The 27,828-nt window shown below is 50.2% G+C and overlaps 1 pseudogene; it reads left to right on the top strand.

Annotated features, from left to right (window-relative positions):
* The first annotated feature begins 69 nt into the window (after nt 1-69).
* Nucleotides 70-27,027, top strand: LOC129650979 (liprin-alpha-1-like; annotated as a pseudogene).
* The last annotated feature ends 801 nt before the right edge of the window (nt 27,028-27,828 follow it).

The following is a 27,828-nucleotide window of genomic DNA, read 5'->3' as shown; positions in this document are numbered from 1 at the left end:
CCGGTGCTGAGCTATCTAACCGTGAAACAGCAGTTGCCCCCGAGTGGGGGACTGCCCCCATACGCGAGGATGGGTCGCAGAAGGGCCCGCCTATGGGCACTTTTCCAGCGCTGCAACCCCAAGGCAAAAGCCAAGACAAGGAAGACCTCGGCCTCGGCCCAAGTTCTGGAAGCGGAGCGGACTGACGTGAGAACAGCTGGGGGCTGGGCCCGTGGGATTGTCCCTTACCCAGTGAAGCACTGGGGCTGTGTTTCATTTTGTTAGCATGGTTGTGGGCCCTGCCGGGGGTCCCTGCCAGCCAGGGCGTTTTGGTCTTCTGGGCAAGATCGACCCCAGCAGGTTGACCTTGTAAGTGGTTGTGCAGGTGCTGCGTGGAGGATGGCCGGGGGCCCCACCAGAAGGGAAACGCTGGCTGGAGGAGTCACTGGGGCACGTGGATTGAGCTATAGAGTCAGTCCTTGAAGCAGAAAGGCTAAGCCCCTTATCGTCTCCCATCTTACAAAGCACAGAACAGTGTGTCCAGTATTTTAATGATGGCTACCTACTGCTTACATGTATAACATACACCCTCATAGTTCACATGTCTACTACATGCCTCTTACAAGTGTTGGGCAGTGTTCTAGGTGCTGAATGCTCAGTGTGTAGTAGGGGATATGCGGCCCAGCATTTTTTTATGTGTGTGAAGAAAAATAGAAGAATGAAAGATGCCGTGTGGTTCAGTTTGAGCAAGTTCACCACGTAGATGGCACCGTGTGCATGAAAATTGTGATAAAATACATAAAACATGAATTTAACCCTTTAACCAGTTTATTGAATGACTGTGTGACTTCAGTGGGGTCAGGCTAACAGATGGCTGTGGGGTGCCATCAGCCTTTTTCCCAGAGGAACACTCCAAAGCCTGGTGGCCTTGTAGATCTTCCCTTTCTTCTGCCCTGTCCCCAGTGGTTCTAGGTCACTGGTCTGTGTGTCGTTTAAGAACCTCTTTGTCCAGTTTGTTGTTAGGTTTATGTTTAGGAAAGTTTCTCAGACTTCCCTGGGTCTTGAGAAGGCAGGCTTGGATTCCAGGTTCTCCCCTGCCGTGTGCCTGCCAGATCGAGGTGGAGGCTAAAGGCTGGTCTGAGTTGTGGTGGTCTGTGTGGTCATGGGGTCAGCGGACCCCTCTTCTCCGGAGGGGCAGGGAGACCCTCTGTGTGGAGGCTGGAGAGACTTGACAGGGTCAGTCTTCAGTCTCACTCTCTTTTTAATTTGTGTTTGCATTTAGTTACTTACTCATTTAACTGTTTTCTAGGAGTTGGCATCACCTACGGAAGAAGTCAGTGCATGCCAAGAGCAGCTTCTAGCAAGAGGAAAAGAGATTGCCGAGATGAGAGCTGAAAGGAACAACACCAGGGTCAGTAGGGGGATTCTCACGTGTGGACAGTTGCCCCACGGGGGTCACCACTGGGTTCCGTGTTGCTGTCTTTAAACTCTGTCTGGTTTTCAAGTCATTTTTCACATCTTCCCACTGAGCAGACCGGGGTGGATCAGATCGGGGTTCTCATACTTTGCTTCAAATTGATGATGAGAGCTAATATAATTTTAGTACATTTGAGGGGGGAGTTCTCTTAACTTACATTTTTGTCCATGCTACAGTGTGTGTGAGGTCTTAGTTCCCCGACCAGGGATTAAAACTCAGGACCCCTGCAGAAGTGTGGAGTCTTAACTACTAGGCCACTGGGGAAGTCCACTCTAACTTGCGACTGAACTGGCGGGATTGCGACTTGCCTTAGCATGGTTTCGGTGTTAGCATGAGGCTGAGAGGAGTTATCGGCCCTGAATTCAAGTATGAGGTTGAAGGTGCTCCTTTGGCCCCGCCCTGCAGCTGCTGCTGGAGCACCTGGAATGCCTGGTTTCACGCTATGTGCCGTCCCTCCGGATGAAGATGGGCAAGCAGCAGGCGCAGTCCCCGGCCGGCATGAGCAGCGAGGTGGAGGTGCTCACGGCCCTGAAATCACTGTTTGAGTACCACAAGGCCCTGGACGAGAAGGTACCCGCCACCCGGCCGTCCTGGATTTGGACACTTGCTGCCTTGTTAGGTGGATGATGCTTGTATTTATGTAACTGGTTGACTTTTGAGCTTCTTGAATTCTTGTAAATACATTTTTTCTGTAAGAAGTCAGAATGTTATATGGTTAAAAAGTGTTGCCTGTGTACATGCTCAGTCATGTCCAAGTCTTTGCGACCCTGTGGACTGTAGCCCACCAGGCTCCTCTCTCCCTGGGACTTCCTAGGCAAGAATACTGGAGTGGGTGGCCATCTTCTACTCCAGGGGATCTTCCCGACCCAAGGATAGAACCTGCCCTCTTGCATTGGCAGGTGGATTCTTTACCACTGATCCACCTGGGAAGCCCCAGGTAAAAAGTATTAGTTGGCATAAATGTCTCAAGATTTATTATATTCTGTATATCAATTTGCAATTAAAAACTAGGTAATAGGATTATTTTAGGAACTTTTTTTTCCCTCTCTAACTTAGAATTTAAAGCTGTTAATAAGCAGATTTTCTTGACGTTAAGATCAATGAGATGTATTAAATGTCTTCTGTTACAGTAGCCGTGTTAAATTAGGGTGAGTGTACACTAAGACGTGCACTAACATATATACACACTTCAACACACAGTGACTCGGCCCCTTTTATTTCAGTTGAGAGCGATTACGAGGAGCACTTGAAAGGTGTAGTTTGTTAGAAGAAGAATTAGGTGCCACACATAAAGAGATAAGTTTGATCAGTCATCGTGTAGTTTCCGTGAAGGGTTTGTCATTTGTATCCTTTCATTTAAAAGAAGTATGAAGGCTGTAGTGGACATCAGATGTTATTTATCTTTCTGATTGAGGACCCTCCCACTTGGGTTATTTTAATGACTAGTAACCTAGACTTGTGGCTCAGAGCTGCAGGATCTCTTAAGTACCCCCTTTGTCCAGTAGAAGACAAAATTCTGACTCTAATCACCTGGTTCTCTTTGGGATGGATAGCATCACCATGTATTTTCTTTTTATGCTGTATTTCAGTTTTGAGTTGAGTTTTTCCAAATGGAGTTTTGCTGTCTTGACTTATTTCTTTATTGTGATTCAAACTTTTGGTTTTAGCTGATGATTCTTAAAGAGAAGAAAAACCCGGAAAAGATACTGATGGACGGGGTGCTTGATGTAAATCCCAAGCAAGAAAACATGCCAAGCGCCGATGGAAAGGCAAGTCCCCGGTCTCACTCGATCTGGTTCTCGTCTTCCCATCCAGTCTGTGCAGGGCTGTTGGGACCTCTCACCAAAGCACCATGTAGTTCTGTGAGACTGTGGCAGTCGTGTGAGCTCCAGAGCACAGAAGGCAGTTTTGACCTCACCGGTTGCCCGGAAGTGCTGTGTTCCCTGCCTCCCAAAACAAGGCTGTCTAAGGCTTCCTTTCCCCCTTAGAGAACCCGCGACGGCTCTCTGGCTCGGGTGATCCAGCTCCAGGAAATCATAAACAACCAATTGCGGAAGAGCCAGATGAAGGAGCTCCTGAGCCAGATGAAGGAGCTTCTGGCAGCCCTCTCTGCCCAGGTGACAGAGATGGAGGAGGACCTGGACACGGCCAGGAAGGATCTCCTCAAGTCCGAGGAAGTAAACGTGAAACTAGAGCGGGACCTCCGCGAAGTGAGTGACGGTGGACGTGTCTGTTGTCCTGAGGTGGAATGTGGGTCCCTTGTTCTCCCGGTGGTCTCAGCCTGGGGATGGCTGCGTGAGCAAGAGCAGAGCTCTGGCGAGACCGCAACTGGCTGCCTCCCCACCTCTGCGTCGAGGTCTCGGGGTAGAAGAGGCCTGGTCCAGGCGGTCCGTTGGCAGTGGACCAACATAAGGGTAGCCCTAGCGCTGTGCTGCACCCTGGGTGTGGGCTGCTCATTTCTACAAGTTCTAGGGGGCCTAGTGTGTTCCTTTTTAAAAAGTTCATTCATCCATTCATTCATTGATTTGAGTATAGTTGCTTTACACTGCTGTGTCAATTTCTGCTGTACAGCAAAGTGAATCAATCATAAATATACACATATATATACACACACACACACATCTCCTTTTTTAGATTTCCTACCCATTAACTTCACCACAGAGCACTGAGTAGAGTTCCCTGTGCTGTACAGTAGGTCCTTACTCATTGTTGACTTTATGCATAGTATCAGTAGTGTATATGTGCCAACCCCAGTCTCCCAGTTCATCCCCCTACCTGCCTGTTGAATGTATTCCCGATGATGCTGAAATTTCCTTCTGATTCACTCAGGCGAGTCTGGTGACGTCTGTGGAGCCCGTTCTCTCGGAGAGATGGGAGCATGCTGTGTGGGCTCTGCTGAGGCAGCTTGCCTGGCCATCTTCTCTAGTTTCTGAGGTTCCGCTCCTGGAAGGGATGTGTGACAGTGACACGGCGGTCAGACAAGACGAGTGGCATTTGCTCACCCTCAGATCCTCAGGCCCGTGCTGTGTAACATGTAGAATCATGATGCTTCTGGTGGTCATGTCTGCGGGTATCATGATTTATGAGAAACTACCTAACAGTCATTGTGAAAACAGAAGAGTGCTGGGGGCTCAGGCCTCCTCCTCAGCTTTCCTTTGTACACAGGCAGACAGCCCACCCTGCCCCACCCCTCCACCGTGAGACCGTCTCAGAGAGAACCCCTCCAACATGTTTTCCAGCAGGTGGACTTGTTTAGTAGCTTGGTGTGAGTAATTCTGTGTGAGAACTCAAAACAGAAATATTTGCACATCTTTGTATAACCTGTTCACATTACTCTTTGGCAATAGGAGATTAGGTGGCAGAGTTTAATATGTAGAGAATTCTGGAAAAAGCGTTTTTAGAACCTTTCACTTTTAATGTCAGGACTACATTGGTTACTTAGTGACTACGGAGGGACCTGAAATGGAGTTTGAGCTGGCGGACAGGAGCTGCACCGGCAGCAAGTTCTGGTCCTGGTGTGAGCGTTTCACACATGTGGTGTAACTCTGCTTTAGAAGAACTAGGCTTGAGAAGGCTGCTTCCAGTTGTGTTACACTTTGACTTGTGTTTCCACTCATTGATATTCTTACTTTAATTTTGAGGAAATTGCATGAGATTTTTCCCACTTTACCTGAGGAAATGAACCTCAGAGCTCCCTGTTGGATCTGTTGAAGGTCCCTCCCTGTTCTGGGTCAAGCACGCCTGTATGGTGTAGGAGACAGAGGTCCTCGTTTCATGCCAGATCCCTTCCCTCCTGGAATTCTTGCAATGACAGGGTAGTTTAGTGTACTTTTTGTTTGCTGTTTGGGTTTATTATGTAGAAAAGAAGCTTGGTAAATCGAGTGGCCAGACAGACATTAAGACAGATGGGTGCCATCGTGGCAAATGTGACATTTGAGGTACGCACGATTTTGCTCACGTCTAAGAAAACTGCCATGTCTAGGAGTTTACTTTTGAGGATGCTAATTTTGTGTTTGATTTGAAACTTAGGATTTAGTCCAGCTTTTTTACTCTTAAGTGTGCTGGAGTATTCCATGATAATGACTTACTTTTCTCCTCTGTAATGCCCGGTGTAGGCCATGGCCCAGAAGGAGGACATGGAGAAGAGAATCACTACACTTGAGAAACGCTACCTCGCCGCACAGCGCAAAGCCTCCTCTGTGCATGACCTTGATGATAAACCTGAAAATGAAATCGCAAATAAGGATTCTCTGCATCGACAGGTAATGGCCTTTACTGACCTGTGTCTGACTTTTATAGTAGTGAATACTGAGGAAGGAAGGTAAAGACCTTTTCATGTGACTCCCATGTTGGAAATCAAGTCCCAGTGTAAAGTTCTTATGACCCGAAAATACTGTGCTCAAAAGTGTGGATGTACATCATGATAAATCAACTGTACTGAAAAGAAATACAATGTTTAAAAACTGAGGGTGACTGCAACTTACAGGTTTGAATGATTTGGGATTTGGTTTAACCATTTTGTGGAATTCCACTCCTGACTCTTTTGTTTTACTTGACTTGAATCTGTTGGCTTGTTAGCATTTTTCCTGAAAGAGCAGAGAGCAGCAGGGAACTTCAGGGCAGCTGGCTGCCTGTTGGGAACTGGGGTCACTGTGACAAAAGGCAGGGTTAGAGCTCCAGTCTGATTAGGGTGTGTACTTCCTATGGTTTGGTGAGCTTTACTCGCTCCTGTTCCCGTGTGGTCTCAGATAATCAGGACTTACCCAGGAAAACCAAATCTGGCTTCTCCAAAACAAAGTGAGTCCATCTGGTGTGTGACAAAGTGTATCATTGGCCCCACCACAAAAATAAAATCCTAGAAAGCCATTGAAATTTATGATGTGGAATGCTAATTAAGAGCATTATGATATACAAAATAATGGCTGTAAAAGGCAGATCAGGAAATACTATGTACCATATGCTGTTGTTTTCTGAGGGTTTTAAAGCATATCATATTGTTTATGTATGTACATAGAGGAATACGCACACAGAAAACATAAGAAAGCTGCTTAGAAACAAATGCTAACCTCTCAGGAACCCGAGCGTATAGATAACTTAATTTTTTTTCTTTTTCAAACAAGAATCTAAATGTTCTACATTGAAAGTTTTTCAGAGTAAGAAGATCTGTTAAAAGAATAATCGTGCATTTACAAATATTAGTTGACTGGCATTTCACCAGGCACACTCTGATCAGGTCTGTTTCAGAGGAGATGAAAGACATGTTTTGGCTTACAAGCCTGTGGCAATCTGTAGTCGGTAGGGTTCCCTTCAAATGATGATTCTGGTGATGTTTTAAGAAGGGTCAGTACTGAACCCTTATTCCCTTGTCAAGAAGAATGAATACACTTCTACAGAAAACTGACCTTCTTTAATATATAAGAACTTTTTTTTTTTTTAAAGACTTCTTTGGGGACGTTTAGGAAAAGCAAATACTCTTGCACGAGGTGTTCTGCCCACTGAGACCAAGCCCAGGAACAGAGAGAAAAATTACCGTGACGCTGCTTCCGAAACAGAACTAATCCAGTAGACACGTGCATTTAGGTTTTGTCTCAGCTTACTAAAAACGGCAGCGGCTACACCACTTGGCCTGTTTGGATGCTCTGCTCTCCCTTTGTAGGAGGAGGATAAAAAGCGACCGTTGCAGGAGCACCTGGAGCTGGAGGAGCAGAAGCTGCAGCAGACGCTGCCCAGGGCGGAGACGCTGCCAGAAGGGGAGGCTGAGCTGGCTCAGCGGGTGGCCGCGCTCTCCAAGGTGCTGCTCTGGCTCCCTGGGGGGCGGGCGGGGAAGGGCCTGTTCCATGCTGTCCCACCGTGCCCCTCCCCGTGCTGCTCAGTCCACAAAGGAGCGCAGACGCGGGGAGCGTGCTGCCCGGCTGAGATAGGAGCACGCCCTGAGTGTCAGACAGTCCCGGCTCCCTTGTCATCCCTCCGTTAATTTCCCTCCAGCTTTGTCCTGTGTTCTGAGTGTCCCCAGGACGCTTCAGCTCCAAGTCACTGCTGCTCAGAGTTCAGTCAGCACCTCAAAGCCTAGCAGGATAGAGAGCTAGAAAAATCCCATTCTCGTTTAAGAGATGGCCAAAATAGCTCTGTAATGAACACAGTTTTAAGTCTTGATTCATACATTGTTGAGTAAGTCACAGCGGGGCATGGTGCAGACCCGGGGCCCCACTCCCAGCTTGCAGTCCCCGGGAGCCCGCGGGTGAGAGGCCGCGTCCCGGAGACGTGGCGCTGCTGGGGGCATGGTCCGCACAGCCCGCCAGCCACCCCGTCCTTCTGGTGGGCAAGGTGTGGCCCCGCACTGCTGGTGGGTACTGGCTGGGCATGGAGAGGTGGGCCTGTGCTGGTGCGGCTGTCCGGAGCGTTGCCCGGAGCTCAGTGAGTGGCTGAGGGGCCTGCCATTCGCGGGAGGCCGGTGGTGCCGGGTGCTCGCAAACCCTCCCAGAGCAGGGTCACTAATAGCCGCCAGGGGGCACCCTTCTGCCTGTGATCTTCCTCTCAAGGGTTGGTTTCTTCTCTCCCCTGACATCTCTGCTGTCTGTCCCCGGTCGGCCTTGTAGTCTGAACTTTGGTCTTCCGGAAGCTCTGTCACTAAGGAGGCTAAACTGTTGGAACTGACCTCCCAGCTTAGGAAGGTAGAACGTGTGCTCTTGTGCGTCCCGTGCTTGCCACTGCCCTGCCCGCGCTGGCTGGCCACAGGCAGTCTGAGGAGGCTGTGCAGCGGCCGCGGGTGCGGGGCCCGGGGCGGGGGCGAGCACGTCTCCTCTCACGAGCCGGTCAGCAGCACCCTCCGTCAGCCACGTGTCACACGCGAAGCCGCGCTGGCTGCGTGAGCAGGCGAGCGGGCGTGCCCCCCCCCCCCCCCCCCCCGGGAACCCAGGGCCAGTGGTCTGCACAGAGCATAGCCCGCTTGCCACCCCTGCGGTCACAGCCCGCGTGTCGTCAGGACAGGGTCGTTGCGAGCGGAGCTGACGCTTTTCTTGGCCGACAGGTGGAAGAGAGACACCGTACCATCAAGGAGAGGCTGCGCCAGATGGAGGCCCAACTGGAGGAGAACAAGAAGGAGCTGCTGTGGGTGCGTGTGCTGATGGGGAGGCCGTGTCCGGGCCAGAGACGCGGCTTGGGCGGGGGCCAGTGCTGCTTTCTCCGCTGCTCCCTTCTCTGCCGTCGAGTGTGTGTGTGTAGCCCTGTCTGCTGGTCCAGGCACCCAACCTCGGGAGCAGGGCCAGATGTGGTCACCCGTAGGTGGTGGGCAGGGGCCAGGGGGTCCCCACGTTCAAAGAGGCTGCTTGTTGCTCTGACCAGCCAGGCCGGGGAGCTGCTCGGGATACAGTTGGACCTTATGAATGCCCCTCAGACAGACCTGAGGGTGCCAGCCCGAGGCCCATGGTGCCCAGGTGTGGAGGTGGTTGCCTCGGACGTGGCGCTAGAGTCCCACATGCCCAACTACTGGTCCAGACATGGTGTGTGTGTATAGGATGGCTGCTCCTAGGCAGGAGGAGAACCATAGTTCTGCTGTGACAGAAGGCCTGTCAGGAAAGGGCGATGGTGGGGGCTCGCATCAGAGAGTCCTGAGAGAGGTTTCCCAGAAGGGTTAGCCACATGGTGATACAGACCATTCAGGAAATGGAGTGGGGATCCCAGGTCCAGCCTCAAGTGTCAGTACTGTCCCCACCATACCTGTGTTCTTGGGCCTGACTGCAGAGCCTCACACGCGGGCTCCCGGGGGGCTGTGGTTCTGACTCCCATCATGAGACCTGCAGTGAGGCTCCCTCCCTGCTTAGGCAGAGAGGACAAGGTCTCCTGATCGGGGGTGCACTTCCTTACTTTCAGAACTGCTATTCAGAGGCTGTTGAGATTGAGATGCTGTTTATGACTAAGCCAATTCAAAGTCAATTTTTGTTTTGCTTTAAAAATATTTGAATGCCAATGCCTTATTGGGGAAGCTGTGACAGGTTTTATTTCCGTGAGCTCAAAAAGGGGTGGCCCAGCCCTGGGGAGGGGTCGTGACACAGACAGAGGGCGAGGGTACTGCCCATGGGGGACAGGGAGCCGGCAAGCCAGCACCTCGAGGCTGCCCCTTGGTTGCTTTGAGGTCATATCTGGGAAATCAAGGCAGGACCTGGCAGAGAGTGGGGCAGGGGGGAGAGACTTGTGGAGAGAAGGGTGTGAGGTGTGAGAGCGGGAGGGTGGCATGGGGCCCAGCAGGCACTCTCCCATGCGTCTCAGATGACAGAGCCGACGTCGCGGTGTGAGGGGCCATCCCCAGAACAGCCCGAGGGCCTGTGCCTGGAGAGGAGAGCCACGGGGGTGCTGGCCCTCCCGTCCCCTGGCTGCCCCTGCTCGCTCCTGTCTGTGTGTGTTCAGACCAGCGTGGGAAACGGAGGGCTGGGAACCCGCAAGGACGGCACTCCCCGGTGAACTAGTACCAGTGATAACCTCTGAGGGGGGACCCAGCGGCTGCGGAGCTGAAGGATTTTTTTCTAATTTTCCTTCAGCGTGGCTGATGGAAGCATGGATGTATTTTTTTACTTTTCGGTTTTTGTCTCTGACTCCATCAGCCCACCCTTGTGAATAACCTCATAGGATTGCCTTCCGTCCACACTAAGACCTGAGTGTCACCAGGCCATCTAGGAACTGGAGTCTCCTCCTGCCCGTTTCTTCAGTACTGCTCGCTTAAGAGATGGCAGTGTCTCATAAGCATGGCCCATGTGTCCAAAGTCAGGGCTTCCATGTAAAATTGTGTTCAGTTCCTGATAGACTTGAGCTGCCCAGAATGTCGCTGACGAGACGTGGTCCTGTCGTGCCCAGGTGCAGCCCCTGAAGGATCAGGACCGGGAGCATGGGCAGCAAGCCAGCGTGCTAGCCAACGTGGCCCAGGCGTTCGAGAGTGACGAGGGCGCGTCTGACGGCGAGGGTGACGGGGTCACCCTCTTCAGCTCGGCCTCTCTGCTGTCGCCCAGCGGGCAGGCCGATGCTGAGACTCTGGCCATGATGATTCAGGAGCAGCTGGCCAAGATCAACGAAGAGATCCGGTGGGTGCGCCTGAGCCCAACTCCCCGGAAACTCGGTTCCTCTGAGGAGCTGTCTTCTGCTTAGAGAAGTCTGAGTGTTCCTTAGTAAGAAAACGGACTTCAGGTCTGCTTCAAGAAGTTTCAGTTCTGAGCTTGCCCTTGATTATAGAGCTCAGTCAGCCAGGGCATTCTGTCCACAGTGTGGTGTCGGCACTCTGCGGGGGCGGGTGTTGTGGGGTGTCCCCCTCTCAGCTCTGGGCCCCAAGGTGGGTGAGGTGCCGAGGAGGTGTCTCCTGCGGCCCGTGCATCCTCCGGCACTGAGGGTTCGCCCTCGTGTGTCCCTCGGAGCCTCCCACGTTCTGGTGAAAAGCCACCTGGAACAGAAAAGCTGGGGTTCTGGGATTGGCAAATTCCCACTCAGATCTGCATTTCCTTTTTAACTTAATCTTTAACTTTAACTTAAAAAGTGTGAAGATTGGCTTGTTGTAAGATAGTGATATGTTACTGTATGTTACTCTCAGGACATGTGTTTGAGTTTTTCTCATCTCATCAATATATTTAAAATGTTTTCTTTAGACACAGTCTTGGCAGTTCTAACAGTTTACAAAACAGGATAGAACCCGAAGGCCTGCCTCGTGGTGAGCAGGGGGCCTTGGGTCTGGGTGCAGCCGTGTGGCTGGGGGCCCCGAGGCCTGCCTGGTGCCACACCCGCGCACCTGTGCCTCCCGTCCCGAGTCCACGTTCAGAGTGGCCACAGGCCGGTGACCCTGCACAGGACCTGGCAGAGCTGCTGCTCAGATTGTTCTTGTCCCGTCAGCCCTGGCCGAGGTGCCCGTTCCTGCCGGTCGAGTGCGGGGGCTCGGGCAAAAGGCAGGGGTGAACGGCACAGCCAGCAAACGCAGATGGTGCCGCCTGCACTTTTGATGCCGAGACAGACTGCCTTATGGGCCGTGTTTGAGCCACAGACAAGCTCAGAAAGACTGTCTTTCCCCATCCCCGTAGGAAATTTGGAACGGTTATATATTAATATTTTTGTTTTTACAGCAAGTGGTCAGGTAAAAGTGATTTTTTCCTTATGCAACAAGTTGACATGATGTAAATGGTAAATTCTGTCCATCAACTTGTCAACAGTGAAAAACGTTCAAGATGTATAAGTAGAAGTGAAACTTGAGAGTTTACTACCTGTAAGGATCTTGTATTTTAATTTGGAAACCATTTGCATAATCATGCATTTAACCTGTATATAAAATCATCCACGACACATTAGGGGAGAAGAGCAGTAACTGAATTCTAGGTTAATACAGCACATTGACATGAATCCAGAAACTCACGCAAAGCTGGTGGAGAACTTCAAGTGATGCGTTTGTACATATACAACCTTTAAAAAAAAATTAAAAGAGCAACTCAGCACTTCATCTGGTCTGGAGACTCGTGTTTAGAAACTCCAGCTTGCTCATGAATAGCTGTTTTGGTTATACAGAGTTCCGGATTCCCAATGGAAAAGACTTGAGGCACTGACGTGCATCTCTGCCCTGAGGGCAGGGAAGGTAAAGGTTGTCAACTTCAGGTATCTCCTCACATGGAGAGAGTCGCCACCCAGACCCCATCAGAATGGTAGAGTAAATAAGTCAAATCAAACGTGAATGATCAGGGACCACTTTGTAAGACTCAATGATAAGTTATTTTAAGTTTGAGAATATTCCAAAGAGGGAAAGTTGAACCTTTTTGCTGAGATGTTAATTGAGCAACTGTTGGTGGAATTCGCTAATCGTGACACAGAGTGCAAGCCCAAATTTGTTGTCCAGACACATGCCTCTGGTGACAAATGCAGGTGGTGATTTTATTCTATTTTAGGTTGATCCAAGAAAAGGCCGAGGGGATTGAGAGCAGGGTGGGCAAGAGGAGCCCAAGTAACCTTCGTCGTTTTAAAACCTTGAATTCCCTCAACCTGAATCCCGCCTCCTCGCATGCCAGCTCCTTCCCGCCCAGCAGAGGGCGCTCCAAGCCCCGAAGGAGGCGGCGCAGCCCGGCGCGGAAAGTAGACAAGCTGGACATCATGACTCTGGTATGTGTCTGTGCTCCTCTCCGAGCACACTGTTTTTCTTTTGTTTGTTTGTTTTTTCTCTTTTCACCCAGAAGAAAATCAGGTACATTTGCTACACTCAGAGGTCTAAGATTTTTAAAACTGCCTAGTTTTTCATCGGGCTTCCCTAGTGGCTCAGACGGTAAAGCATCTGTCTGCAATGCAGGAGACCCGGGTATGATCCCTGGGTTGGGAAGATCCCCTGGAGAAGGAAATGGCAGCCCACTCCAGTATCCTTGCCTGGAAAATCCCATGGACCGCGGAGCCTGGTAGGCCACTGTCCATGGGGTCGCCAAGAGTCGGACACAACTGAGCGAGATCATTCCATAATCGCACAGCGACAAATTAGTCTTGATATTTGGACCACCGGCTTAGCACGTCATCATGAACTCAGCCAGAGCCTGCCTCTGTAACGTTGGGCCTGGCCTGTGCTGGGACAACAGCAGCTGCAGGGAAGTTGCTGTTCTCAGGGAGCAGACCGCTTCGTGAGAGTAACCGTAGGCAGCTCTCACGGCGTGTGGAAACCGGGCAGCACATTTCCCACTGGGGATGCCCGGCTGCAGGGTGCAGGGCGTGCGGCGGGAACCAAACCAGGAATCTAAACTGGTCTGCTTGCTGATGGGCCTGGCTGTGCGCTCAGGCCAGCTCTGCCTGTGAAACCAGGTTAAAAGCCCGGTGCCCCAGGGCCCCAGGGAAGAGGTCGGGCTTCTTCACTCTTCCGAGTCTGAAAACGGGATGACGACCTAGGGCTTTTGGTGACAGAGTGTGTGGCTCTGAAGCACGTGTCCCAGCTTTCTTCCCTGCTTGCTTAGGTTTTGTGAGTGCATCGCTGTTCACCCATGAAATCAGGTTCACAACACTCGGCTTTGTCACTGCACTTGTATTGTCCCTTTTTTGGTGTTCCACCCACTTCATGTTAGCTGCATTGTTAGTCAGCATATCATTAAATTAAGTGTGAATCATTGTAGCGGCATGTGAAGTGGTAACTAGTCCATTGTGTGGTCTTTGGAGACACTGTTTTTCTAATTTGCATCACTGGCTAATTAGTTGATATTTAAAATTCTTTGACGATTTCTCTGTGGTTTCATGCTTGATTTCCTTCCGAGTATTTGTAAAAGAACAGTTGTGTATATTTTGTCCTGTTGTCGGATTTCTCTGACGGTGCGTCTGCTTTCATCATTGGTTTTGATTTCCTGGCTCATCCTGTTGTCTGCTTAGTGGTTGTCAATTCAGAGCCCAGCTTCCCACCACTGCCCCCCCTCGCCCCCGAGGCTGTAGTTCACCCATCCATCTCCCCTTCCCCGTCCTCCCACCTGCTCAGGTCATAGCAGTGCTGTGGGTGCACTTAGTCGGGTTTGTGCTTTGTCTTCATGTCTCATTAAATGGTGTTTTTCCCCCAGAGCAGTAAGTTTGAATTAGCCTATCACTATGTACTTAGAAGCGTAATGTAGATGGATCCTCAACTACATATCATGTGTAATTCATAAATGAGATTATCCTTACCTATAGAAATGATCTTCTTAAGTGTAGAATTAATGGACTTTTGACACAATATCCTTTCTATGTTGGTGCTTGTATTTAAGCCTATAAATCTCATCAGCTTTTGCACAGTTAATGTCTCTACTAGACTCTCTAAAAAACTATCTTCTCTGGTGAATAAAATGTAAAGACTGCACCTGCTATTATGCTAGCTTCCATTCTTACATATTTTCACAGGGAACCTGCTTTAATACATTTATTTTGAGAAATTTTAAATCAAATTCTAGGTAAGCATTTTACATTAATATCCAATAGGTGGTTAGATTTGTTCAGTGTTAAAATAGGTATTATGGTAACTTCCTCATCAGTTAAATCACTATTTTAAAGTATAACATCTTTTTTATTAAGAGAAACTAACGTATAGAGAAGTTTGGCTGAGAAGAGACAACTGTTAAGACCCTTTATTGTAGAGAATGCTGTGCTTTAATAAATCATGATGTTGTAATAGAATTGTATCTTCCTGAGTAATAATTTATAGTGTTTAGTAAATCTTGAATAGCTTATTTAATTTCTGTGGTCAAAAAAAATGTTCTGTTTCCAGTTACACGTTCTCTAAATCGTCATCTCACTTCTATGTTTGCCATCATTTTTGCTATACTGTGTTTGTCTATGCTGATTCTTGAAGTTTTAGCTTCAAAGTCACAATAAATCTGGTTTCTCTTCCTTTCTTTGCATGCATCTATCAGCCTAGTGATTTAAGGAAGCATTGTTGAAAGGTAAACTATTTAGTAATTTAGCATGCCTTTGTTTCTCTGTGAAGTATTAGAGAGTCCTTATCATTTTACGTGAATGAACACTGTGTGGTTATGTACTGGTGAAGAATTGACATTTTAATGGAAGTAATGAAACTCACCCACCACTTAAAATATGTTGATGGTTCTGTTGGAAATAGGTCATTCGTTGGGACGATTGTAACAGTTTGCCTATATCCCACTTGTTTACCTTCTAATCATCTCATGCTTATTTATAGTAGACATAGTATTATTTATTATTTTTAAAATTTTCTTTACTTATTTTTTTGGCCATGCTGCACAGCTTATGGGATCTTAGTTCCCCAACCAGGGATCAGACTGGTGTCCCGACAGTGAAAATGCCAAGTCCTAATGTCTGGACTACCATGGAATCTCCGCTTAGAGTTTTTTAAAAACAAATGACTGACTCAGAGCCATAGATGTTAGATTTGGAGGAAGCCAATTTAATGATGGTGGGTAGCAGTGTGCAGGAGACTCTGTGCGCCAGGCACCGTGTCAAATGCTTTCCGAGTCTGTCATCTAATCCCGCAGATACCCAGGTGAGGTCCAGGCTGCTGTTATCCCCATTCAGCAGACATGGACACTGAGGCTTAGAGAGGCCGGGCACCGTGCCCAGGCTCGCACACCCAGTAGCAACTGTATAAGTGAGACCTGTCTGGACCCCGAAGGGGTTAATCTGTTCCCCACACTGTTGCCACCACTGTCTTTCCTGTCTTCAGACCCAGGACCAGCGGAAAAGCTGGGAGTCCAGGTGAGATCATTATTTTTTAGTTTATTTTTTAATTGAAGGGTAATTGCTTTACAGAACTTTGTTCTTTTCTGTCAAACCTCAACATGAACCATCCATAGGTACAGATACATCCCTTCCCTTTTGAACCTCCCTCCCATCTCCCTCCCCATCCCAGCCCTCTAGGTTGAAACCAATCAGTTCTTAGTGAAGACCTAGGACGGAGGAGCCTGGTAGGCTGCAGTCCATGGGGTTGCTACGAGCACGACTGAGCGATTTCACTTTCACTTTTCACTTTCATGCATTGCAGAAGGAAATGGCAACTCACTCCAGTGTTCTTGCCTGGAGAATCCCAGGGACGGGGGAGCCTGGTGGGCTGCCGTCTGTGGGGTCACACAGAGTCGGACACGACTGAAGTGACTTAGCAGCAGCAGTTTATGTAAACCACAGTGAGCAAATTACACTCAAACTGCAAGCACTTCAGTGTGTAGCCCCCAGTCTGTATGTTACTGAGAAATACAAGCCAGACACATGGTGCTCGCATGGAGGGGTTAGGTACCTTTTCTGTACTTCACTTGCTGTCATGGGTTCAGTAACCTGCATCATCACTAAACATGATCTTGGGTGGTGGTACAAGCTGTTTCCTTTTCTCCTTCAAACAGAAAGGTCTGGACGGCTTTGCTGAGAGGTTTCTTACTCTTGCTAGTAGTGCTCCTGAGCAGCATCTGGCGATGAACACAGTCCTTTCATCAGGGCAGTTCATGCCATGCAGGGTTCACAGTGCTGGCGTGGCTCCGCTGTCCTGCCTGTCGGGGCCATCTGGTCGCTGGATGCAAAGGAGGGCGGAGCCTGGCTGCAGGGAGGCTCCTGGCCAGGATCTCTGCACTCAGTAGGGTGCTCTCGCTGCCCCATGGCCCTGCTTCTCTTGAACAAGACAGTCCTTTAAGATGGCATTAAGCTAGAACAACACATTTTTTTGTACTTGGCGGATAGCATCGCTAATATGTTTTCAAATAAGTTTCTGGTTATAATGTAAAGCCTGTGTGATTGCCTTTTTTGACACAGTCTATCGTTAGCCAGTTTTACACTTACCTCACTCCCTCAGCTGCCACCTATACCAGAAGAGGTACAAGATGACAAGACCGCCATCAAATGTGAAGCCTCGACCCCCGCCTTGCTGCGGTTCCTTCGGCTAGACCGGCTGGACAGGGGGTCACCGCACAGAGCCAGCTACGAGGACATCAGGGACGCCCGCAAGTAAGGGGCCTGTGCGCCTCGTCGTCAGTCTCAGGAGCCCTGCGCCTCTTGTCTTCAAAGAGTTGCAAGGATGATTGTAAAGGAATCCCACTGGATTCGGTGCCTGTGTTTAGTGGTGAACTTCAGGTGCCGGGGTAGAAGAGTTCAGTGACCTCAGTGATTTTAAAAAACATCCGTCTCTATGTGTTGACTCCTGTGGGAGATTTCTTCCTGCTCTTGCTAGAGGTCTGCCCAGCCTGGGACGCATTCCTGATGGTTATGGCTCCGTGCCTCTCGGATTTGTTCTTGAGGGTCCCTCCCTTTTTCTCAGGGGTCTCCTCTCAGGAGACTGTCTGTCACCTCCTGTGACTGACCCTGTCCTCATTCAGACCCCCACCTGCTGAGCTCCCGTCGTGAGCCAGGCAGCACTCGATGGAGGGCACATGTGGTCACCTGACCTGCAGCCCTGCACACGGTGACCGTCACTCTCCTGGCACGGCCGGGGATGGTCACCCTGTGAGAGGTGGGGGGAACTGCCCAGAGCAGGGGAGCTTGCCTTCTCTGGGAGGGTCGTCACCTGCCAAGCAGCAACCCTGAGGGAGGGTTGGAGGGCCCTCTGCACCAGCTCGTCTGGAGTGAAGCCCTCCTCAGGGGAGAGCTCCAGGCAGAGAATCTCAGCTTCCCAGGGCCGTTGTTTGTGGCCGGAAGCCTGCATTGCTCGTGTGGAGTGTGGTTGTGAAGCAGACTCCACTGTCTGCTGTGAGGTTGAGGCACGGGTGTTGCTGGGTGGCCAGTTCTATCAGTAGGTCTTGTGGAGGGGTGTGTGTTTGCACAAGGGCACCGGTTAAAGGTTGTTTTCTCTCCCCAAAGCTCGACAGGCTCTCAAGACAGCCCCGGGGGCAACCCCAGCAGCAGCCAGGACTCGCTGCAGAAAGCCCCAAAGAAGAAGGGCATCAAGTCCTCCATCGGTCGTTTGTTTGGCAAGAAGGAGAAGGGCCGGCCTGGACACCCCGGAAAGGAGGCGCTAGGACCAGGTGGGTGCCTCACCATTCAGAGGGAGGAGGGTCTGCATGCATGTCTCTTCTGTGTCTCCCCCACTGTCCCCATGAGGCTCCTGTCACTCCCACTGGGTGTCCTCCTGGGAGGAGCAGAGGAGGCGTCTGTCTTCTTTAGGGTCCGAGATGATTGGATCAGTTGATGAATGGATATGTGGATGGATGGATGGATTAGTGAGTGGATGGATGGATGAACAGATGGCTAGCCAGATGGGTGGATGAACAGAGCACGGAATGAATATTGCAGATGTTTATACTGCAGTGCTAGAAACATACTCTATGAAATGGATTGAGTAGGAGCTGGGCAATGAGTGTTTCCTGCAGAACAGTGACAAGTGTTTGGAAACGGCCTAAGGGCTCATCAGTGAGGGGTGAGGTAAAATCTGTGGACACCCCATAAGGAACAGCACCCTCTTCTTCCTGCCACTTTCCCCATCCCCAGGAGCTCATCATGGGTTCTGCCCATGCCCCCTACTCCATCCCACAGCCACACAGGTCCTCCTGGTGTCTCCTCATCACACAGTGTTATCAGGCCCCCATCTCACTCGGCTTCATCTCCTGAAGGACAGGGTATGTTCCTGCCTCTTCAGCCAGAGATTTGTTGAGTGTCTTGTTTGTGCTGGGTGTGGGATGTATAGGGGTAAGTAAAACAGATATGGTCTGGAGCACAGTTAAGTGAGAAGAGAGAAAAAGCAGATTATTAAATGCTCTCCTTATTATTAATAAATATAACGCTGAGATGGATGGTGCATTGATTATATACCAGATGCTGTGTGTGCCCCTTACCAAACAGGTGCTGCCACCTCCCTATTTACAGAGGAGGAGACAGTGATGGTCATGCGGTTAGGGAGTGGTGAGGGCAGGTTCACACCCATGCAGTGTGACCATGCACTTTGCCGAGCCCCAGCCACCTCTCTGGTGGATGCAACAGGAATGAGATGGTTCTATGGCATCACTGATTCGATGGACATGAGTTTGAGCAAACTCCAGGAGATGGTAAATTACAGGAAAGCCTGGAGTGCTGCAGTCCGCGGAGTGGCAAAGAGTCGGACACAACTGAGCGACTGAACTAAAACCTGAGTGTGTGCTGAACTGCTTCAGTCGTGTCTGACTCTCTGTGACCCCAGGGACTGTAGCCCACTAGCTCCTCTGCCCATGGGATTCTCCAGGCAAGAAGACGAGTGGGTTGCCATGCCCTCCTCCAGGGGAATCAAACCCCATCTCTTGTTACCTCTTGCAGTGGCAGGCAGGATCTTTACCGCTAGAACCACCTGGAAAGCCCCAGTGAACGCTGACAACTAGGAAATGCAGAAAATAAGGGCTGCTCCTAAGTTAAACTGGAAGAGCAGCAAGCACAGATCATAAAGAGGAAAACACACGATGACCGACAACAGTGCTGACAGAAACAAGCAGGGATGCGTTCACCCACAGCAAGAAAATGTGCCCTTCGGAAGAGGAGCCCTTGGAGGGACAGTTGGAACCGGAATGAAAACCGAGGCCATGGTCAGCAGTGCCCACTCACACGGCCCGAGGGAGCTTTCTGCGTCCCCAGAGCTGCTGGTGGTACCATCTGGGCGCTGAGGCCGGGCAACGTCCCCGAGTGACTAAGGCATCCCTGCTCTCCTTCCAGTGCTGCTGCGGGGCCCTCTGTGGGCGGCCACCCTCGTCCCCTGCTCTGCCACCCGCTGGGGCCCGACTGTTCCCCTGGGATCCTTTCAGCCCTTGAGCTTGTGTGTTCCCAGCCCTCTGCCACACCAGACCGGGACTCAACTCAGGACTTGGGCTTGAGATATCGAGGAGACCGTGAATCTGGAAGGACACAGCCCTGGGGCCCTCGAGTGACCACGTGAGAGAGCTGGAGAGCAAAGCCCCCTCGGGGAGGAAGCAGAGCTTTGAAACGTGCCCACCCCACCGCTGCTTCCGGCACAAGTGCCTCTTCTTTGCCTCTCCTTGGCCTGAAACAGACCCCAGCTGCTACTGTTGTTCCGCAGGTGATTCCTAAAGATGCACCTCCTGCAAGAGCTATCGTCCTGCTGCTCTGGGGCTGCCTAAGGGTGCTCAGAAGTGTCAGACAAGTGGGGCTGCCACGCCTGATGCTGGGGAAGGGCCTGATGCTGGGGGAGGACCTGATGCTGGAGGAGGGCCCTGATGCTGGGGCAGGAACGTCTGATGCTGGAGGAGGGCCTGATGCTGGACTATGGGCCTGGTCCTGGGGGAGGACCTGATGCTGTAGGAGGGCCCTGATGCTGGGGCAGGAACATCTGATGCTGGACTAGGGTCTGATGCTGGGGGAGGCCCTGATGCTGGACTAAGGCCTGATGCTGGGGGAGGTCCTGATCCTGGACTAGGGCCTGATGCTGGGGGCAAACGTCTAATGCTGGTGGGAGGTGTGATGATGGTGGGCAGCCTGCTCCCAGATGTACACAGAGTTGATTATAAATATGAGAAATCTTTTTTCATACTTTCCTGACCACCTTGCTATGTTCTTTTTTTCTGAAGCATAATTGCTGTGCAATATCGATTTGATTTCTGCCATACATCAACATGAATTAGCCATAGGTGTACATATATCCCCTCCCTCTTGAATCTCCCTCCCACCTCCCTTTGCTACATTCTTGTTTCTATGGATATATGAATAATAAAGACTCTTGACTAAAATAACATAAACAGCTCCCACACACAAGCATGCACACGCACACTCCCTAGTGCATCATTCGGGTCCGCATCAGGGTTGCCCTCGGCCACCCCGCCCTGGGATCCACGGTGAGCCTTGACACCTGCACTTTGTTCCCACCCTCGGCCCGCTGCCCACGCCTCAGCAGCAGAGGGGCCCTGTCCCCACAGATGCTGAAGTGATGAAGCCTCTTGTCTCCGGAGCCAAGGGTACGAACACCTAGTCGGTCGTCCTTTGGGGACACCTATACTTCCGCCTTCTAGCCTTTCCATTGTATCCATCCGTTTCTCTTAACAGAATGTCCGTGTGATGACACGGGCTCCCATTACCAGCTCTGGTCTGTTCTCATTGAGAGTACAGCTTACCCTCGGCACTCTCTATTGGCAGCGGGAAATTTTGCTCCAGTACTTTATTGAAGCAGTGAGTGCAGTGAAGTCGCTCAGTCGTGTCCGACTCTTTGCCACCCCGTGGACTGTAGCCCGCCAGGCTCCTCTGTCCATGGGATTCTCCAGACAAGAATGCTGGAGTGGGTTGCCATTTCCTTCTCCAGGGGATCTTCCCAACCCAGGGACCGAACACGGGTCTCCGGCATTGCAGGCAGACGCTTCATCCTCTGAGCCACCAGGGAAGCTCTGACTTTATTGAAAGAAAGCAATAAATAATACTGTGATAAAAATAGTTCAAAAGTAGACTGGACATACTTTGTCACATATTCAGGAAGATCACAAAAGATTAATAGAAAAACAGAATGGTAACAATGAATTGTACAAGGAAATTAAAGGCAGAACCCACATGTAGAGAGACATGCTGTCTCTGTCTACCGAGATATCAGCTGCATAAGGCAGCATCATCTGAACGCATCTCTTACTAGCTTTTTTAATGTGCTGCTGAAAAAGTAAAAGTTACCTTTGCTACTTAAACTATCCAAAATGGCTATGTCATCAAAATCTAAAAATGTACCCCTAGGTCCATTCTTTAAACATGTTTACAAACAGATGTAAAGAGATGATTTACATAAGAAAAACAAGGCCTTTGTCAGAGCTGCACTCTGCTGTCTGTCTGTCTGTCTGGGATGTGGCGCCCTCAGTGTTGAGCTCGATGGCTCCGCAGCGGGTGCAGGGCACCGCGGTTGGTCCTCGAAGAGTCTCACTGGAGGCGAGGGATCCAGGTCCACAGAGACTAGGTTACAGGAGAGATTTTCATAGTCGTCTTCTAGTCATCCTTTCAGCCCAAATTTCATTAGAAGCTCACATTTAACACCCAGTACTTTTAAATCGCTTCACACTGCAGACAAAAAGCATGTCTTCCTAGAAAAAAAAGTACAGTTTAAGTCAGTCGTTAAAATACAACAATTGGTTGAAATTAAGTTCGCTCATTTCAGAGTGATTGTTGGACAGCTTGGTTACATTCTGGAAGGATAATGCACACCGTGTCATGATGATTTTACAATCGCAGTAAAACCCCTTCTCTCATGGTTTAACATTTAAAAATTAAACAAGAATAATTACAAGAAATGCATCATTTACAAAAGCCCTATATTTGTTCATAGGATTTATACAGACAAGCATTACAGTACATTCATTTGAAAGACTAAAATCAGGTATCAGAACATGAACTGATCTGAAAGGAGATTCATAGCCCGGATATACAAGAAAAAGTAAGTATATAAATGAAGTCATAAGTTTACATAAATATAAGAAACATTAAATTTTAAAATATTTTCTCTGTGGTATTCATGAATTTTTCACTAATTAAAAACTCTGTAATAAAATATCTTAGGGTCCATATAACAAGTATTAACAGATTAAAGATTGCATGGAGTTCAAAATGTAGTCTTTGTCGTATTCTGGACGCTGTATAATCGCCTGCAGAATTAGTGCAGGTAAACTGGAAACAAACAGACGAGTCAGTCCAGGGACGGCAGCTGGTGCCGGAGCCCCTGCCCCTTCAGACACCCCACCCCCACCCCATTCTGGGCTTCAGCTGCTTTGAGAATCCAGAGAAACACAAAGGACCAAGCAGATCAAGGAGAGAACTTTGTGGCTGACTTTATTCTGACATATAGCTAAAAGCTGCTGGTAAAAAAACTTAAAACTCAATCCAGCTTTCCAGCTGAGCCGTGAACAGGACAGAGCAGACAGCCTCGTGCTCTCAGAGCGGCTGGAGCAGGGCTGGGCTCCCGGGCTGGACCCACCAGAGGACCACCCAGAGCAGAACCTGCAAGGGACGGTGGCCCCTCAGCGGCAGCCGACCCCCAAATGCTGGTGCACTTCAGTGTTAAACACTGGCCTCCGGACGGAGAGGCCCAGGGCAGGGCAGCCTCGTGAACCCTGATGCTCTGGGCCCTGTGCCCTCTGAGAACGTGCACGCAGGGCGTGGCCAGCAGCACTGCTGCTGTGGGAGGGACACCCGTGTGCATGGACGCGAGGGAGACTCGGGCCCTGCTCTGACTACTCCGGCGGCAGCCAGGTGCCAAGGTCATGTTCTCTGCTGCTGAGGGCTCTCCCGGGCTGACCTCCGGAGACCCGCTGACCCTCCAGTCCTAGGGTGTCGCCTCCATGCCCTTGCGGGACCAGGCCAGCCTGTACTCACCCCGAAACTCAGCAGGAGTAAGTCCTGACTGTAGCAGAATCCAGCCTCTGCGTTCCTGCCACGCTTCCTGGTCCCAAGAGTGCGGGAGGAAGCGTGCAAACACAGACTGCGGGTAGTCGTGGAATGTCACATGGGGCACAAGGACACTCACACTCACACCCGCAGCAGCGCCCACTCCTACTGAGGGTCTGGGGAAACTTTTAGAGGGTGGATGAGGCGGAGAGAGCGAGCCTGGGGGCTGTCACGTGGGGGTCCCTGCCACCTGGGGGGGCGGGGTGGTCACACTAGAGCAGCACTGGCACATTCGATGACAGAAACGCCGTCATGGGGACAGCTACTCCACGTGACCAGCTAGCTGCCAGTCTCTCCTGAGACCTCCAGATTCACAGAGCTCCAGATTCACATATTCGACACAGTCTATTGTTACCCAGTTTTACACTTACCTCATTCCCTCAGCTGCCAGCTTTACGGGAAGAGGTACGAGATGACAAGACCACCATCAAATGTGAAACCTCGACCCCCACCTCTCTGCGGTCCCTTCGGCTGGACCGGCTGCAGACGGGGTGCTGTGCACGGCCAGCCACAGGGACCTGAGGGACGTCCGCAAGTAAGGAGCCTGTGCGCCTCGTCGTCAGTTTCAGGAGCCCTGTGCCTCTTGAAAGTGATGGTAGCATAATTTTAAAGGAATCCCAGTGGATTTGGTGCCTGTGTCTAGGGGTGTGTGTGTGCGTGTGTGTGTTTTCTGGTAGGCAGGTTTCTCTGGATCTGGTGTTAAGGTGGATGTCTAACTCTGTGTGTGTGTGCGCACATGCACAAGTGGGTTGTTCTTTGCTCTGTTGCTACACGTGGCAAACTCTAGGAGGTTCTGGTGGCTTCATAGGGAACAATTCAAAGTACGAAGATTTTCTGACCACAGAGGATAATCTTAGTTCTGTCAGTCAACCAGAGACAACATTGACTCAGGGAAAATGCCTTATCTATAAAACGTGAAAAAAATGTTTTAGTATTCCAGAAAAAAAATCACTTGAATATAGTTTAACATTTTTGGCATTATAGATGTGAGAATCAGTTTGTTTCTCAAAACTATTTTCTTTCTATTAAGCCCAATTTGTCTCAAAGTTATTCTGTTAATTGCTAAATGTACACAGCCAACGCATCCACTTTCAGAGCATTTTTGAGGGTTGGTGAAACTCAGATTTTCACTTTGTGTGGAAAGTCGCAGGGAGAGCACTGCGGGCTCACCAGGTGCTGGACACGCTCCGTGAGGAAGGGAGGCCGAGGCCGCAGGACCGTCCGCATCCCTGTTGGTCATCGCAGTGTCCTGGGCGTGCGGGGACTCCCCTCAGGCATCACGTACCTCCTGCTCTAAATGCTGTCTTTCCTCTTCCCCTTGGTGGACACTGTCACGCGCCAGCTCCAGGGGAAGCCGAGTCAGCAGGTGTGCTGAGCTGTGTGTGTCCTGAAGCCTCCCCGTGGGGCTCGTCCCCAGCTCCAGGCTCTGAGCTGAGCAGCGCTGCAGGAGTGGGGCATGGTGTTGGTGAAGGGGAGCCCAGCGAACCCTCGTAGGAGGTGCTGGGCTGTGTGGACGGTCAGTCTCTGAAAACAAGGCCACACCTGTTGTCTGGGTGGTGCCACGTGTGTAGCACTTGATGGGAAGAAGCTCACACAGCCATCTTGTTAGGAAAGACAGCTTGACCGTGGTGCTCATGTCCTGCTTTAAAGTGCCCGTTGTCATCCACAGATGGTGTGGCTTTCTCTCGGGCGTGTCTGTTCCCCATAGAATTCACGGTATTTCCGAATGTCTTTCTCCTGTGACTCTAACTTTAAGGCAAGGAAGCATGCCACGTCAGTTGACTGCTAAGCAAGTGTTTTAACGAATTGCACTTGGGGTCTCAAATTTGACCCTCGAGGGGGCAGAGGAGGTCTGAGCTAAGTAGCCCCGCAGGGTGGCCCGAGCAGGGTCATCACAGCGTTCCACAGAGCAGGTAGCCCCCCAGGCTCGTCTCTGAAGCTGTCTCTGTAAAGCTAGGTTTCAGCTGAGAGTGAGCCGGTGACAGCAGAGTGATGCAATATCCTATAGCCGAGGAAGGAAATAAACCCCAGCAGAAGCCAAGCGGGTCTTCCATTTGCTTCTGGATGGTGGTTGTGGTTGGGACGCAAACTCCAGGCACGTGATACATGCCTTGTTCCCCTGGGATATGGGAATTTAAAAAGTTTGCCTTTTTTAAAAACTCTCCCTGAGCTATTAAGGGGCTTCCCTGGTAGCTCAGACGGTAAAGCATCTGCCTTCACCGATGTGGCAAACATGGGTTTGATCCCTGGGAGATCCAAGATCCCCTGGAGAAGGAAATGGTAACTAACCCACTCTAGTACTCTTGCCTGGAAAATTCCATGGGTGGAGGAGCCTGCTAGGCTACAGTCCATGGGGTTGCAAAAAGTTGGGCAGGACTGAGTGAATTCACTTTCACTTTCACTTCTTGAGCTATTAAGATACCTGCTGTGTTTTCTGGTATAATTATTCCTAGTAAACAGAATATTTACTATTCTAGGAAACTTAAGGTTGACTTAAAGGAACAGTTACTTGAAATTTGATGTGAACCATTTCGAGCTTTAACCATACATAGACTTCACAATCTTAAGTAAAGTCTAATGCCATTTGAGTGTATTGAAAAGCCACTGTGTATCTTTAGGGAATTCCCTAGCAGTCCAATAGCTAGGACTCTGCACTTCCACTGCATGGGGCCTGGGGTTTGATCCCTGGTTGGAGAACTAGGGTCCCACAAGCCACACAGGGGCCTAGTCAAAAAAGAATGACCAGTATCTTAATTTAGCACATAGCTAATTAGCTGAACAGCAGTGTAGGATAGAAACAGCCCCCATCCACCCCTCTCCTTGCTTGCTGTGTTAGAGTGTTCTGTGTTGAAAGTCTGCGCTGCTCTTTGTGTGTCTGGTGTGAAATGCTGTGCATCCCTGAAGCTCTCTCAGGGACAGGTTCCTCTGCTCAGACCCCGGTGTGGTTTCTTCTTCTATGTATCTGTCCTCACTGTTTAGAAAGGGAAGAGTGGATGTTTTTCCTTGACTACCCTCCTCCCTTGGATGTGCAGACTTCTGAATCCTTTAAGGTTGGCAATAACTCTTTCATCGGGAAGGATGTGATTCTATAAGGAATTGCGGGGACTCATTCAGCATTTCATGACTCAGGGTTCTTTGTAATATGTCTGAACTCTCATTAAGTAGATGGCTTAGAAGATTAAAGGAAAATGATGAGATGCATACTATTTCACTTTTGCAAATTTATAAAGAGAATAAATACTTAGGTTAACTTGTTTTATACCCGTGTGTAGTAGTGATTCTTGAATTTTGAATGTTTCGTTACTTGTAGGCATGAGTTGCTGGAGGAAGCCTGGAGACAAGGCGTGCCTTCTCACAGTGGGACGGGCCAACTGTTGTGGTCTGGCTGGAGGTGTGTATGCGCCCCCCCACCCCCACCCGCACCCGCACCCCCGTCCTGGGCCCCGTGTGTCAGTCCCTCCACGGCCATGCATAACCTCTTGCCTCCTGTCTCCAGTCCCAGTTCTGAGTCGGGATGCTAGCCTGGTACGTGGCTGCTTGCGAGCCAACGTGAAGAGCGGCGTCATCATGCCTCCCCTGTTGGACACGGAGATCCAGCGTGAGATCGGCATCAGCAACCCGCTGCACCTGCTGAAGCTGCGCTGGCGATCCAGGAGATCATGTCCCTGACCGGCCCCTCCGCCCCTCCCACGTCCAGAACGGTGCACCTCCCTCCTTCCGTAGGGAGAGTTCGCGCCCCGTTTGTGTCGCTTCCGGGGTTCTCTATACAGATGTCCACTGTTCCAGCTTAAATAAGGTTCTAGCATTCAAAACCATGACAGCTTTTCATTTGCGGCAGTTGTGTTGTTAAAAGATAGATGATTGAATACTTCAGACAGATTATCTTTGTAACAGCTGGGCTGCAGTGGCAGTGTAATAGAGAAACGGGAGCTTTTGAAAACATGAAAAAGGGACTTCTGCAAACGTGAAAATTGTAAAAAAAAAAAAAAAAAGGAAGTTTTTGAAAATGTATTAAAAGAAATGTAAATATAAATGTCAAGAAAGTGAAAGAGAAAAGGCTTAGCCCCCAGGCTGCATTGTTTTTCCCTCATTTGACTTGTCAGGCCTGTCCTCTTCAGCAGATTCCTTTTCAGGAGCTGTAGACCCTGGGCTCTCAGGGTTTAAGAGTCCGTACATCCGCCAGGTCGCACCAAGTCGTATCATGCTCATCCAAGTTTCCTCCACGTGGGAAGACCTTGAAAGTCCTGTAAGAGGGTCCTCCTAGTTGGAAAAATTAAAACGAATCTGGTGGAAACGTGGATTGTTGCCAGGAGATCAGGGCCAGCCAGCTCCTCATTTCTCGAGTGCAGACTCAGGACACAGCTCAGTCCCCACGCTTGGTGTGTCCACTCTGGAGAGGAACCCTGGTGAGGAGACGTGACCTCCCAGAGGTACCTGCCCTGAGGAGCAGGTGGAGCCTGACTCAGGCTCACGGTTATTTTACACAAAAAGCGTGAAGGCTTTCTCGTCCGTTTGTCTTCCTTGTTTCTAAGTGTGAGCGTGAGGGTGGTCAATCACCCCGCGCTGATGCGCTTGTTCCTAGTGTGTCTGCT

Source organism: Bubalus kerabau, chromosome 4 (genome assembly GCF_029407905.1).
Source record: "Bubalus kerabau isolate K-KA32 ecotype Philippines breed swamp buffalo chromosome 4, PCC_UOA_SB_1v2, whole genome shotgun sequence".
NCBI classification, from domain to species: Eukaryota; Metazoa; Chordata; class Mammalia; order Artiodactyla; family Bovidae; genus Bubalus; species Bubalus kerabau.
This window is presented reverse-complemented; position numbering and strand designations above follow the sequence as displayed.